This window comes from Pinus tabuliformis, chromosome 2_1 (assembly GCF_031772625.1).
Source record: "Pinus tabuliformis cultivar Carrire ecotype Pingquan chromosome 2_1, CPIR1, whole genome shotgun sequence".
NCBI classification, from domain to species: Eukaryota; Viridiplantae; Streptophyta; class Pinopsida; order Pinales; family Pinaceae; genus Pinus; species Pinus tabuliformis.
This window is the reverse complement of record NC_142299.1, coordinates 485,848,989-485,866,109: the sequence shown is the minus strand read 5'-3', so window position 1 is coordinate 485,866,109 and position 17,121 is coordinate 485,848,989. Positions and strand designations below refer to the sequence as shown.

General features: G+C 36.6%; 1 pseudogene; it reads right to left on the bottom strand.

The window, feature by feature from the left end:
- Positions 1-13,984: 13,984 nt before the first annotated feature.
- LOC149201024 (F-box only protein 13-like) lies at positions 13,985-14,852 on the bottom strand (annotated as a pseudogene).
- Between the last annotated feature and the right edge of the window lie 2,269 nt (positions 14,853-17,121).

Below are 17,121 nucleotides of genomic sequence, written 5' to 3'. Positions count from 1 at the left end.
ATTCAATACAAACTATAAAAGAGGAAGAGAGTTGAGGTGTAATTTTCACTTAAAATGTATCGAGTTAAGAAAAACATTGTTACAAGCAAACTTCTAGATTTTACTTCAAGTTCACCTTTGAAAGCTTTCCATTAGTTTGAATTTTAAATATTTCTTCTTATTATAAAATTTTCAACTATCAACTCTTTCGTAAGTTGTAAGTCGTATTTAGCTTTATTATTGGTGTATGATTTTGGTGGCCAAACTCACGAGCCACATAAATTTGCAAGTTGGATGTTGAATAATGCCTATATACCTAAATGCAATTGGAGTATGTTCAAGTACATTTAGGGCAAGAAGTGTTGCAGGTTGCCCCTAAAAAAGGCTTAATGATTCGAAGGCTTAGGCTTCATCACACACAATTGGAAGCAACCCAAAGTGTTGCTGCCATTGATCTAGACGAGATCATGATTCGACATTAAAATGGATTATGAATAAAAATGAACCAACTTTTTGAGAAGAGGAAGTCACTTGATTAGATGAAGAGACAGGATCTTCCCAATTTTAAGCCCATGAGTTTGATCGCTTTTCTTGTTTTGTGATTGATCAATTATCATTTTATGCCATGATCGATCATCCATAGCATTTGGACTTTGTACATCTGAATTTTGAACTACTTTCAATATAGGTATTAGACTATGGAGCATTTAAAGTTTAAACTATTTGAAATTTTTACATTCTTTGTACAATATTTATATCCATCCTGTAGACTGAAGTTATTTAGTGTTTGCATGAACTTATCTCTATGTTGCACAATCTAGGTTTATGAATTTTCATGAAAGTGGAAAATATAATTTTCCTTGTGAAATCACAAATGTTTTATGTGTTTTCTAACAGGCTAAGTTATTGTCAAGTTTTGTGACAAGTTTCAACCAACCATTGCGTTGACCATTCTGTGTAGTTGTCAAGTCCAAGTCATTTGAATTTATAAAAGGGATATAATTTAAACAAGACCCAACAAAGTCTGTAGTTGTATTGAAACACAAATAAAACATGATATAGCCTCACAAGTTACAACCGGTTAGATACTAAATGGGTTAATAAAACATCTCAAACAATTGCACACCCAATGTCAACTCATTGCCTAGATCCACACAAGGAATCTCAAAGCACAAAACATAATCCCTTATGTACAATTCCATCCCTTACATTTCATATGGGGTAGATTCCAAGGTATTCACTTTTAAGAAATCAAACCAGACTTTATTTCTCACTGACATATGGGAAAATCACCCATGGAGTTATGGGAATTATATATATACTCAAAACAATCAAGAGCAACTGCCATAAGGGAATCACAAGTTCAATATCACCTTCACCTTGGCCTGTCCACTCATCTCATGTCTATTGAGATGCTATCAACCATACACGATCATGGTTGTAAGTGTTCTACATGTAGATAGTAAAATACTACAAAGGTCGAATTTGGAAAACATTTCATACAAACATCCCTTCAAGATGGCGAAACCCTTTCGGATTTGGGGTTTCGTGTTTATGTTTGTTAGATAGGAATAACATGTCAATAATAACTATTGTATTTATGTGTTTGCTATAGTCTCAATTATTATATTTTTAAATTCTCAAAAAGATGACAAATATATTCATATTTTTCCAATAGTTATACTGCTAACCTCTAGCTTAAGAAATCCTTTTATTTTATCTGAGTCATGCATCAAAAATCGCAGCAAGCTAAAACCCAAAAAAGGGTATAGCCAAATGTCCAAATGTCATTGATGTTAACGGTAACACTACATCCCCTTCAGCACTCGCTGAATTGATAAATGACTAAGATACATCCTTTTCATAAATTTGATAACCATATGCCACATGAAAGATGATTCATTAGACATAGATGTCAATTACCATTGGCGTGTTGGCATATATCAGTTCTATATATGACGTCAGTCATCAAACTTTATACGATAGAGTTGTTCACTCATATGATCTAGGTGGATATTGATGGCCACCCGCCTATTCCACCTAGACCCCCCAATCAATTTCATATGTTTCCTTGTTCATTTCAACACTTACTATTTTTAGCAATTTTATGGGTCCTGAACTTCTGGAGCAGTTTTGACCCCCTAAACAGCGTTTGTTTTTGGGTCCGCAACAGGCCTGTAGATGTAGGCATGGCCTTGTGGTGAAACTTGTAGTACTTAGAGAGACCTTTCCAAACAAGGTATCGTATGTGCCAAACATAGATAATATGACCAAGTTACGACCCTAGGAAGTTGGTTGCGCAACTAACCCCAACAGGGCCCACAAACTCTTGGTGTTACATTTCCTAGGGTTAGGGTTTTGGCTGTTTATGGTTTTCTCCTGTTTTCAAATAATAAATAGGCCCTTGAGCCTCATTGTAACACAGTTCAGAGGAATGTAGCTGCCACATCTCTTCTCAAAGATAAGCTACCATCGCTCGAGCTATCTTATTTCCATTCTGTTTGTAAGCATAGTTCAATATTTTTCCACTAATGAAATGAAGTGTTTTTATGTCGCATCTCTGTGTTTATGATTATATCTATAAGTTGTTGCATTCTTGTTTAAGTTTAGATCAGTGGTATTAGAGCAGTCTACTATTTCTTTGTTCTTCTTTGCATGTCCCTAACGAGGTCAAGGTATAAGGAGTTAGAGCTTCATCTGGTTGAACCATTGCAATATCAACCTCTCAAAACCCAAAGACCTCCCATGGCGAAAGAAAAAAAAGATGAAGGGGCAGGAGATCCTTTCAAAATGTTGCTCGAGGAAGCCCTCGAGCGACAGAGGGACACGATGATGGATAACGTTTCCCAGATCCTTCTACGACTACCCACAAGCAATGCATCTTCATTCAACAGCCACTCTGGAGGCGCCACTCCTTTTAAGGTACAAGTTAACTTTGATATTCCCATATTCGAAGGCCTGATAGATGCAGATGCCATAAATAAATGGTTAAATTTATTGGAAGGATATTTTTCAATTCATGACTTTTCTAATCGGGAAAATATTACTTTTGCACTTCTTAAAGTTGCCCCACACGTCAAGGATTAGTAGGAAACCTACTGTGAACAAAAGGATGAGAGTGAACCCTCACTGTTTTCAATTGAACCCACTTGGAATTATTTCCGAGATGCCATCAAGGATCAATATTACCCTGTCGGGAGCTGTGAAGACAAATACACAAAGTGGACCATGCTACGACAGGTAAGGGACCAAGATGTGCCAGAGTTCACAAATACTTTACATACCCTTTGCATGAAGTTTGGTATCAAGGATACTGAGCATCATTTGGTGCACAAGTACTGCGGCTATCTACATAGGTGCATCTAGGACAAGATGGAGCTCCTGGACATTTCCTCGCTCGACATGGGGTACCGATACGTTGTCAATATTGGGCAAAAGTTTAAACAGAAGAAGAGGAACTTTGGATCTATGAATCCAACGAAAGGAAAAGGCACCCCCAAACCACAGAAAAAAGGACCAAGCCAAGCCGACGCTACCCCGGACAACCCACCGAAGCCACAATCAAATAACAAAACCCTGAATACAAAGAAGGACGCGGGAAAATGGTGTGAGTTCCATAAGAGCTCCACTCACAATACAAGTGAGTGTCGGGCCAAGCAGTCACTGGTGGCCAAGCTGAAGGCTTTCGAATCAGACACAAGTTCAGACTCTGAATCAAAACCCAATAAGGGACCTAACAAAGGGAAGAAGATCATTGATGCAGAGCCGAGTGCCACTGTGGCCACAACCAAGATCCATAAGATTGAGCCTGAAGATCTAGAGGAGGGGGAATCCCTCTTCCACTCACAGATGTGGGTGAAGGGTTATCCATTGCAGTTCATTGTCGATATTAGGAGCCAAAAGAACCTCATTTAAATAGAGGTCGTGAAGCATCTGGACTTAAATACTATAGCACATCCACAGTTGTACACCATTGGGTGGCTTCACCAAGGAAGAGATCTTCGTGTCAGCCAACAGTGTTGCCTTCCCTACAGCATCAAGCCCTTCACTGATGAGGTATTGAGTGACGTTGCTCCTCTTAAATTTTGTGATGTATTGTTAAGACAACCGTACTTGTGGAAGCGACATGTTGTATATAAGTCTAGACCTCGCTCTATGATTATTGCTTTGGCTAATAAGTTTTACAGGATACTGGAGGTAGCCCTGCCTACTGCTAGCTCTTTGATCACTGCAAAGCAATGTAGCAAGATCATTTTCCATACCAGGAAAAAAAATTCCTTATGATTCATCCCCAGGGAAAGAAGAAGGTTTTGGCCATGGCTTCCAAGCAAGGTTCCTCTGCACAACAACAACAGATGGACAAGGTCGTGGAGGAGTACAGGGATATTTCGCCTCACCCATAGGGGTACCTCTGCAATGTCAGGTCAAGCACTCCATCAATCTGACCCCGAGCACGCCACTGCCTAATGGGCAGATCTATCGATGCTTTGCTTTGGAGAACGATGAGATCAAGAGGAAGATTCAGGAACTATTGCAGAAAGGGAACATCAATCCAAGCTCATCATCTTGTGGGAGCTCGATTGTATTGGCACAGAATGAGGATGGGACCCAAAGGCTATGTATTGACTATCGGGCATTGAACAAGATCACTGTCAGGGATAAGTACCCAATCCCGCAGATTGATGACCTTCTGGACCAGCTCAAGGGGGCCAAATGTTTGAGCAAGATTGACTTGAAGTTAGGTTATCACCAGGTGCCCATTGAACCCTCTGATATGTGGAAGACTACCTTCAAATCCAAGGAAGGCCTTTTCGAATTGTTGGTCATGACGTTTGGATTGACAAACACCCTTGCAACCTTCATGAGACTGATGGACAACATCTTGCAACCCTGTAGAAATTTCACTGTAGATTAAAACTGATTATGCGATGTACTAAAGCAAAATACTTAATCTACTTCTACAATCAAACTTGCAGAAGCTTAATCGATTTTGAGCAAGATCAAATAGAACACATATAACAGAGAAGAAAATTCAATCACACATGAAACACAGAAGAATACTCTAGGGAAAGCCTCAGCTAAAAACCCCGCTATCTGTATTATCATACAAGTGGAAATATCTCAAGATTACACAAAGCTTTAGCTCTCAAGCTATCCATCTCTCAGTACAATCCCTCGTTACTGCTCATAGATAGAATAGACAACACATGTGCCTTCCTTCAGTCCTCCAACCCTCATATTTCCTTGCGCAGTTTCTCCTGGGTCCTCAAGCTACCACCTGTGTGTAATAATCCCTCACACACTGCTTTGACCTCTGAAATAACTGTGAATCCTGAAGGAGATTTTACCTTGCCTGCATGCATGAGTTTCCTTTATAGGAGAAAACATGCAACTAATAGTACACTTTCCTTGACATTTAGCTCAACTGGGTCTTTCTCATAACAGACATGCATGACTTTCTGATGAGGGAATCTTCAGTTATTTGGAGTACACTGGTTGAGTGCATGCATGCATCAACTGACTAATAACTCACAATTAGTTCCTCAAATAGTTTGTAACTAATTTAACTGGACTTAACTCAATCAACTGAGTTAACTAATTACAACTCAAATATAACTCAATCTTATCTCCTTAATTTAAGGGATAACTCTTGCATGACTACAGAAAGACTTCTAACTTGAATTTATCCAACTAATTAATCCATAATGAATTAATTAATTAATTCCAAGCAGCTGGTGAGACTAAGATTGAATTTAATTCACAATTTTAATTCAAGGACAAATTAAAATTGGAATATTATGGATTCTATTTTTATCATTTCTTGTTGCTATTTTCAACAAACCCTTCACCAATGCATTCATGGTGGTGTATTTAGATGACATATTGACCTTTAGCAAGAGTTGGGAAGAGCACCTCCACCATATTCGACATGTCCTTCAAACCCTACACCAACACAAGTTGTGTGGTAACTTGAAGAAATGCACCTTTGGCCTGACCTAGGTTCAATATTTGGGGTACATCATTGATGAGAAGGGTGTACATGTGGAACCATCCAAGATACAAGTCATTCGGGATTGGCCAGCCCCAACAACTCTAACAGATCTCCGCAACTTTTTGGGTCTTGCCAATTTCTATTGTAGGTTCGTGTTGAGGTTCTCTCATATCACTTGGCCTTTAAGTCAAGTCACCAAGGGTGGAGCGAAAGAAAAGTTTTTGTGGTCAGAAACCCAACAAAAATCATTCTCTGAGTTGAAGAATCGCCTCTGCTCTATACCAGTGCTCACATTACCAGACCTGCAACAACCATTTGAGATTGAGACAGATGCCTCCGACTATGCTCTTGGTGTGGTTCTTACTCACCATGGACATCCAATGGCTTACCATAGTGAGACACTTTCAGACATAGTCTGAAGGTACCCCACCTATGACAAAGAAATGTATTCCATTTTGCAAGCCTACCATCAATGGAAGCATCACATTCTGGGGAAGGAAACAATCATCCACACAGACCACTGACCTCTATAGTTCATATAGACTCAAGGGAAGTTGTAGAATGATCGCCATTAGAAATGGTCCACCTATTTGCAACAATTCCATTTGAACATTAAGTATAAGAAGGGAAATACCAATAATGTTGGTGATTGCCTCAGCCGACCACCAGTCATGGCACTGATCACTGTGCTTGACTCCTGTGGACACGAGACATCGGGGTGGCCACATCTTTACAAGAGCGATCCAGGATTCAGCCGCATATACCATCCACTCCTGGAAGGGAAGCAAGTTCCAAATTTTCACCTTCAGTATGAAATGTTATGCCACTTGGGACACATATGTGTTCCTTCAAGTGAGCGTGCCAAGATGATTTGGGATGCGCACTGCAGTTGGGTCGCTAGACATTTTAGAGTAAAGAAAACAATGGCAGTATTGCAGAAATATTTTATTGGCTGAAACTTCATCAGGATGTTGGGAAGTACATTATATCCTGCACCGCTTGTGCCATTTCCAAATCAACCATCAAGAAGCAATGCCTGTATACTCCTCTACCTACTCCTATCTGGCCTTGGGAATCTGTCTCCATGGATTACATGTCAGGTCTTCCTTCTACTAAGCACGAAAACGATTACATTATCATGGTCGTTGACAGATTCTCTAAGATGGCCATCATGGCGGCCTGCAAGAAGAGTATCACAATAGAGGCCACTGCTAAGCTCTTCTTTGAGCAAGTATGGGTACACTTTGGGATCCCACAGTCCATGGTATCAAATCAGGACAACAAATTCCTGAGTGCATTTTGGTCAAGTCTCTGGTCGATGCTGGATACAAAAATTATTAAGTCCATGGCTTTCCATCCCCAAACTTATGGTCAAATAGAGGTTGTCAACAAGATGATCGTACACATTTTGCGCATGTACAACTCGAAGAATCCATGCACAAGGGATGAAAGTCTCCTCTATGTCCAACAAAACTACAATAAAGCTCTCCAAAGCTCAACAGGAAATAGCTCCTTTCAGGTAGGGTTGGGTTTTCAACCATTATGCCCATTGATGTGGCCATACCATTTGCAGCCGCTCAGGTAGATTCAGCTCACATTCAGTCTGAAGTTGAAAGGGATAACAACTTCATTGAGCGCATTCAACACATCCGCCAGCAAGTCCATGATATATTCGATAGAGCCAATGCTAAGTACAAGTAATGTCGTGATCAACATCAAGTGCCACACAAGCTCCAGGTGGGTGACAAAGTTTGGCTACATTTGGAGAAGGAGCACCTTGTTGGACTCCACCGCAAGCTTCACCCGCTCCGATATGGGCCATACACCATCACGAAGGTCGTCGGCGACAATTCCTTCAAGCTTAGCATCCCACTGTTCCTTGGTCTGCACCTATTGCTCAATGTAGATCGCCTTAGACCATAATTTCCACCATTATTGGACACATCTGACATTGCTAAACAACTCACACCAATAGAGCTCAACCCGGACTACATGGAACAAGCCACAACTGATCAGATCATCGACACACAGATTAAGAGCACTCGCTAACAGAGGATACAACTAGATCGAGTTTTCAAAGCAGGCCAACTCCCCTACCAAGGTAAGTGATTCACCAAGGACCAAGTTCAACATAAATTTCCTCACCTCATGGAGGCTCTACATGCAATGGGGACCATTGCTTCCTAAGGGGGAAGGAATGATCTAGGTGAATATTGGTGGCCACCTGCCTATCCACCTAGACCCCCCAGTCAGTTTCATTTGTTTCCTTGTTCACTTCAACATTTACTATTTTTAGTAGTTTTTCGAGTCGTGAACTTCTAGAGCAGTTTTGACCCCCTAAACAGTGTTTTTTGGGGCCCACGGTAGGCTCGTAGTTGTAGGCATGGTCTTGTGGTGAAACCTATAGTACTCAGAGAGACCTTTTCAACAAGGTATCGTACGTGCCAAACGCAGATAATATGACCAAGTTACGACCTCAGGAAGTTGGCTGCCCAACTAACCCCAACGAGGCCCGCAAACACTTGGTGTTACATCTCTTGGGGTTATGGTTTTGGTTTTTTAGGGTTTTCTCATGTTTTCCAATAATAAATAGGCCCTTGAGCCTCATTGTAACACAGTTCAGAGGCATGTATCCGCCACATATCTTCTCAGAGATAAGCTATCATCGCCCGAGCTATCTTATTTCCATTATGTTTGTAAGCATAGTTCAATATTTTTCTATTAATGAAATGAAGTGTTTTTCTGATGCATCTTTGTGTTTTTTATTATATCTGTAAGTTGTTGCATTCTTGTTTAAGTTCGTATCATCATCATAACTTTTCCCATTCTAATTATTACCACATTCTAGTTACATTGATGAATTGAGTGATCATAGACTGCCCAGATGAATGTCTCTCTAAATTATCATTCCGATCAAATAACTATTATACTTTTTATACGTTCCTTGTAATGTATTGTTCAACATCTTGGACTGCTTGTCACACCATTCCCAGGATGGAACGGTTAATGAGTATCTTTTACAATAAGATACCTCAATCTTGTCATAAACTTTAGTCTTTAGTTTCATGGCAAAAATGAGGCAAACTCACTTTAGGTAGTTTTAGACCTAGATAGCAGTACATTAAAGACTATGCATTTGATAATAATGAAGTTATATCCTTTCCCTCTCGATCACCCTCTTTCTCTCCATCTCCATATCCCTCTCCCCCTTTCATGCACTTGCATGTGCCAGGAGAAAGATGAAACAATACTTTCTTTTTAGACCATGCATAACAAAATAGTTGCTTCAATGCTTAGGTTGCTAAAAGAAACCCCTTTTTCACACACAAGTTTGAATCAATCAAATGAAGTCAAACTCAGTCAATCCAAGTTATTTCATGATTAATTGTGACTCCCATAATTATTTTTGAGTGTAACTTACTCAACCTTGGTAAAACTCTGTCAATCTGAGTTTAATTTACCCCAAGCAGGAAAATTTCATTTTAATGCCAACCCAAGTTAGAATTGAAATTTGGAAAAACTCACACCTTTTACATGGGTTATAACTTATAACATACAACTATTTTCTTCCAAGTTCCCAATTCCTCACAACTTCTCCCCTGAAAATTTGCTTGCCACTCCATGATGGGTGGTGACTTGAGACAACAAGCACAACCTCAAGACAAAATTGGCAGGGACCACCTTCCTAGCCAAATATACTAAATGAATGAAATTTCTTAACAAGACGAGGAGACATGAACTGTGATAAAGCTACAACCTCATAGTCACACATATATAAATAGACTCATAATGCTAATTGGCACCATGTCAAGCATGAATATTCTGATTTTTAATATCTTTGGCCTTGTTGTTTAATTTAGATTCATAATGTTGTTGGCATTTATGGCTACTAATATACAAAGAAGTAAAAAAAGTTGAATGAATGTTCCATATGAAACACCATCAAATTCAGGTGAGATTTGAAAGGCATAAAAGGAAAGTAGAATGGAATGGTTCATGATTGTTCAATTAATTAGCAGTTAGTGGAATAGATTAGGAATAGATAACTAATTTTTTCAGTTATATATCAGTGAAAAATGTGTTGAGTATTAAGAAATAGATAATTGCCTACTTGTCCAATATGAATTTATTGTTATCTTATTTTCCAGGTCTTCTAAGTGAAAAAAATGGTGCAAAAGTGGATTTTATGCATTCAAGTGTCATGCTTTCCAAATCCAGGTCAATAAATTGTGAAATTTTACTTCACAATATGACAACAAATCATGTGCCTCATAAAAAGAGAGAAGTTCCTAGAAGGATGACAAACAATGAAGCATATGACATTGTTCTTGTTGAAGGGCTAAAAGAGGCAAAAAAACATGATGTCAATGACATTGAAGTCTTCACCAACTCAGAGCTAATATGTAATCAAATGAAAGGCAAATGTCGGGTTCAGAAGGACAACTTAAAACCCCTTTATAGGGAAGCAATAAATTGGGGTTGTCACTTTCAATCTTTTACCATCGATTACTTTGCAGATATTCAAAGGATGTCTAGTGATATAATGTCGAGAGCATTGTTAAGTGCAGATGTAGATGTCAAATATGACATAGGATCACCATCCACTGCAACAAAAATCATTGATCAACATCAAGATAGGTCCCCATTATGTGAATGGGTTGTTGTTATCATTTTTCTTGGGTCTATCATGGCATGGTTCTTTCACTAAAGAAGAACCTGTTAATGTATTATTTTTCCCCAACTTGCAACAATTACGGTTTTTGTATGGGCAACAAACTTATGGACAAATGTAATATATTCCATGTATATGGACAAATGTATTTTGAGAAAAGTATTTGGTTCATGGTCTTGTGATTTCCATTAAAACATTATGGTGTTGTCTAACTGAGTTTTATATTTTAGATTTTTGGTTGAAATCTTATGAAATATTTTTTAAGCAAAACCATTACTTTATTTGTATCTGTCTCAAAATGTCAATAAAACAAATTTGGATTTTCTACTAATGAGTGAGTAGACTGATTAACAGAGGGGCTTCTGACACAAGTCTTGTTACTCGTTGATACTTGTTTTTTTTCAATAATCGAAAGAAAAATTGTAGATTTTGTCCCATTGTCCATTACCTTGAAATCTGTACTAAATTTACGCAGAATGATTAATTATTTGTAATATTCCCAACATCATATGTTTTTGGGTTGTTATGCCCAACATCATATTCAAATTATTGCTATGTACATATAACACCAGTAAAAGCTGCTACATATTTCAGACTTCACATGCTATGAACCTTTGGGTAGACCTAGAAATGTTGAAGATAGTGGTGGTCTTGATGGAGGTTTGCAGACAACCTATTACTATGACCCTAAATCATTTGTTACTAGAACAAAAACATTTAAAGGGTTATTTCAAACCAGAGATATATATCCCTCTCTGGAATTATTGGTAAGCTTCATATGGACTTTGTCATAGTCTAACCTTTTCTCCTAAACATAACAACTCCTTTTCTTTAAAACAATTGGGTTTTAAAGATACAAAGTTTTTCTGCAAGTCAAATTATCTTGCTAAATTTTTTGTAGCTGTCACACTGTTCTAAAGGAAATAGTTTGTCAATTTTGTCCATAAATGGAGCTGGAAAAAGGTGTTGATTTTATATGGTTTATATAAGCTCCAATGTTGCTTCTATAGACAAGTTGTATTTTTTGCTGATCTGATAGACAAATACTCCTCAAATGTACATGCCAAAAATAGTTCCATTAGCAACATCATTCAAATATGTATAATACACCTTACTTGCTAACAAATGTGCATCAACATTGTGAGTTAATCCATGCATTATGAAATGTAACATCAATGAGTATGTTACTAGTAATCACGAGTATGGAGAAATAATCATCAACCAACCAACAACATAAGATATTATACACCATCTTAAACATATATACAAGAAACACCACAAAGATCATCGAAATTTATGATGAAAATTGCAATTGTTAACCTTGAGGGCTAACATGACCTTTGGGTCTGCTTCATTTATGGTTAGGTCCCCTCATTTGGGGTCTTAGGGGTAAACCCAAAACGTATTTATTGGTGAGGATTCAACCTCATTTGGGCACACTGCAAACACATAATGCATTGTGTTCTTTGGGATCTTCTTATGAAGATGTGCTTCATTGTTTGAAGGTGTTTCTAAACACCATCATTCCACTCAACTACCATGGGATCATCTTGAAACCCTAACATATATGATAAATATGGATTGTAAATTCATCTAAGTTAGTATCTGGGAGTTTAAAGCTAGTTTATTTGGTACATCTTCTTATTTGATAATTCAAAGATAAATTAATGTAGTGGTTAACTAGACCTACTATTGTTCTATGTACAAAATGTATGCTCCTATAATAACAAAAGAAATATTATGTGCAAGAAATCATATCCATTGACAATTGATTTGATATTTCAAAATAGTAAATAACGTGAAACTAAATTAAAGCTCCAACCATTAAAGGCCACACCCTAGGAAAAGGTAGAATCAGTTCATAAATAGTGTGGCAGTACCCCACAAATTTTTCATTTAACAATATTAATGTGCTAACTATCCAACTATGTATGATAAATAACACGGAAAGGGGATGGTAATATTAAAGTCCTCATGAATACTCTAGGTTTTGAAGTGGCTCAAGTGAAAACAGAATAAGCCCTTGTATAGTGTCGATACACAAATTTTTGGATACAAGAGCATCAATTGATCATAATAATATAATTTGACATGATAAAATTCAAAGGTTTAAATTTCTCCTACAAAGTTTCTCTTCCATATAGCATTCTTGGATGCAAAACGCAATTGCATAAATATGTGTATATCAATTTCAATATTATAAGCAACCGTCATCAAATCTGCAAAGATGTGTCGTTCCTCCGTTTGTTGAATAGTAGGAGAAAACAAACTACAAGACATAGGTGAATATGTATATGGGCATGTACTTCAGTATTGCCACACTGGAACTTCTACAATTTGTTTATAATTTTATTGCCTTGAATTATGTTTCATTACATGCTTATAGACAACTCAGTCAAATATGCCAAGCACTACCCATTATAAGCATAGAGAAAAAAATAGCGACACAATCAAGAAAATTCATCCAAGCAACAAAGAGATTGGAGAAGGTAATAATTATTAAATTTAGATGCATAAAAAGATGAAGAAAATGGTAACCATAAGTTATGAGATTTTCATTCAAAAGGTTGTCCTTTGAGTAGGAAGTTTTAACAAAGGGAGACAAAGAACATACATGACCTATAACTATTGCAAATTTTCTATGTCATCACTTACGAATCCCTTCAATCCTTGGTTGTCAAGACCCCCCACAAAGGTCATATGTATCAAATTTATTTTCAGAATATCCTAGCATATGAAAATTCCAAAATTTGTTTTGAAATTTAATTTCAGTGAAGTTCTTTTTGTCAATCTTTACTGCCTATGTGAGGACCTAAAATGTGGATATTTACAAATTTAATTTAAAGAAAATGACTTCAATCTACATAAAATTAATGTGTCCAACTAAGAATATTCCATATCATGTGGAAGATTGAAGCCATTCTAATGCTTTTATTGCAAGAAAAAACTTCATCGTGCATATAAGGAAACTCCAAAATACACATAAAGGGGAGTTTGGAAGGATATTTTTCATATACTTGTCAATCTTTGATAAACAAATTAAATTTTTAGAAGAAAAAATTCAAAATGAAACCTATTTTTTTAGGAAAAAAGGGACAACTATCTATAATCTTTTAAGACCATTATGTTAAATTTGAAATCAATACTGAACATGGACCTCTTATTGACTACCTACAAACCATAGACTTCATCTTTGTAAATCTCAATCTGTCTCTGGCTTTGTCTCAACTTCAATGAGGATTGTTGGTACCCAATACTCTAGGTATTGTCTAGTCATCATGTCCTCTAGTTAGAGTCTTGTTACTTTATATTTTGCAGCTTCAACTTTGCAGGTTTGATTTTCATTCCAGGAGGAGTACCACGAACATACATTCCCCACAATTCACAATGTCTAGATAATACTCAAGTGGTGAGGATAAAACAAGGGGGTATTCATACCACAAGCCTTTGTGAGTATTACAAGCCACTACTTTTCCCCCTTTGTTCAAAAAATATATTATCTCTTCACCACCATATCCTGATGTCAAGATGGAAGAATACTCCTTTGAAGGAATCTTACAGAAATCTGAAGCAACTACATTACCTCCTTTGTTCAAAAAATACACAGTTCCATCATCATTGCCAAATTTTGTTTCAAATAGCATTTTTCATACCTTCTCTCCTTTATGTTACAACTTATAGATGGTTGACTCCAGTAATTTTTTGATGAATCATATACCTTCATCACAAATGTAGGAAAATCACCATATTTGAGTATTGCCTTATATGAAGTTTAGATGAAACCATAGTGATAGCATGTATGATCTAAGTAATATTTAGATATGGTAATCTGCAACACTTTCCAGTGAGAGGGTTTCACACAATGGAATTGCCAAGAGATGACCCAAAACAAATAATTCCTCCTGTTGTTGACATTGGTTTTCACTTCACAGTTTTTCTCAGACAAGAGGGGAGATTGATATGGTGTCATTTTTTGACCTTTGTGTCATATACAATGCCCTGATCAAACTTGGAATCCACCATGTAGAACCATGGATAGTAGAATGGGAATTTTGAACAAGAATTCAAAAAACTTGGAGAATATGTCATTGAATTCCATCCTTTGCACACTAAACGAAAATAAAAGAAGTTAGACATAGGCAATCGTGGAAGAACCCTTGCTAATAAATCTTCATGAAGTTCACCACAAGATATGTTATCTATGATCATAGGATCCTCACATCAAATTGACGCATTTAACTTTCTCCTTTTCTGTTTTGAGCTTCTTTCATCATGAGTGCCCATCATACTTATTTTCGGGACTACAGGAACCAGTTGGTTCTCCATCACAATCCCAGAGTTTAAAGATGTTCCAGGCATAATGTTGCACATAAGAGGATGTCACAAACAATAACATAACTGCGAGAAGTTTGCACTCAATAACTGAGCACAAGAAAAATACTTCACATTATATAAATCATATATCTATATATTGTATTTATTTTGTATATGATTTTTCAAAACGTAGTATCAGGTCTAGTGACATGAGTATCTAACTTCAAAATTTTACAACAAATTCTCACATTTAAATATAAATATAGAAAAATGTGAACTGAACTCCCATTTTTGTTTAAATCCCACATTATATCCCAACACACACCAATCGTGTATCTGTGTGATTTATACAGAACCAATCTCAGATTCTCAAGATCAATATCAAACACATTGCATGTAAAATAAAATCAACAATGGAAAATATCTCAAGAGAGTCACAAATGAAGTAGAACTCAGTAAATAGCATGCTAAAAAAATAACCACAAGATGCTAAGTACAATAATGACTGCAAAAGAGTCAAAAGTATCATATTATGTGTGGAATATCCTCTCACATGTGCACAAAGATAGTCAACATTTGTGTATCATTGTGTATGAGGGTTATTTTTACATGGGTACTATGAAAAGCGAAGCAACATCTCTAAGTTTCAACTATCATGTTTTTTAGAGGGCTTCGTGTAAGATTGATGGATCCACATCCAATAATGGGAATGATTACCTTCATCTTCAATGTGATGGAAGTTGTGATGCCTAAGAAAATGATGTTCTTTTCTAGAATACCATCTATAGGCCTGAATGCCTTCGTTCTTACAAGTCATTACTAAACATTTTAACTTTTTTCTACTCTTTAAGTAGGGTTTCCATCCTCAGTTTTCAGGGCATTGATGTTAGGCAAAAAATAATATTCTTTATATATTTCTTTGTTCTAAATCCTAAATGCAGAAACAATTATATCAACTTTTGCATGCCATATAAACGATGTTCCTATATAATAAATACTTATCATACATTCATCAACATTACAAGAATCATGGTTACAATTAAAGCAACAAATAATAAAATGGAACAAGTGATTAATATAAAAGAAATAGATTGATATTAAGTAAAACCAAGATCCAATCAGAACCAAACTCCCTCATGTGACCATTCACATGATAAGGAAAAAGAGCTAACCATGGAACCATGGAACTTGGATTACAATTGAACATGGAAAATATATTTGTGAGGCTGAAATTTATCCTTTTTTACAAAATGACATCTCCACAAAACTTTCCCTACATCCTACTTGCTTCCATCAACATATCGAATCATATGTTGCTCCCCCTTGCAATTCATGACCCTTGAGGTGTGGGTTTTTTTTAAAACTAGGATTAATGGCAAGATATTTATGTTCACAGTGTTGGTTGCAACAAATCATACAATGCGAGGTAATTGAGGCTTCTAACATCAGCGAATAGAACACGGGGAAGCACATTGAAATCAATAACTTGTATAAAGGTTAGAAGTAAGTGTTGAAATTGGTCTTGCTGCATATGACAAACACAAAACATAAGTGAAATTAGGAGTATTTTACTTTGAGCATAACAAGTTAAAGATATCAAAATATGCATCAAACATTTTGAAAAATAATCTAAAGGGTAACATACCTCTAAGTCTGTAACATACCTCCTTGCAACATACCTCTAATTTATCTTTTGAAAGAAATTAATTAATTCACATGTAGACCAAAGTTAGTATTTAAAATTGTTGTACAGTTTGAGATGGAAATTCCATAAATAATACTGGCTCAATGGCATGGTTAAGCATGAGTTTGTTGGTGACCAAGGCATTTGGATTTCTTCAATATGTTTAAAGTTGTTTGTAATTATGTTTTCCTTGTATGTTGTACTCCACTCTAGACGAGTTAGTTCTAGGAAAGGAGGGCTCCACAAGTCATGCTAACATTACACCTTTTCCTATACTATTTGTACTTGTCAAAATCCAAGACCCATAATAGAACTGCAAATAAGAGCACACGAGAATCAGAGATAATAAGAAAATTTGTCAAAGTATAATCAATCACACAAGTTTTGATAATCTCAATCTTACAAAGGGGGCAGTGATATTACTGCAAATTCAAGTGATATTAGGGATGACACAAGTGCACACAGTCTTCATATTAAAAT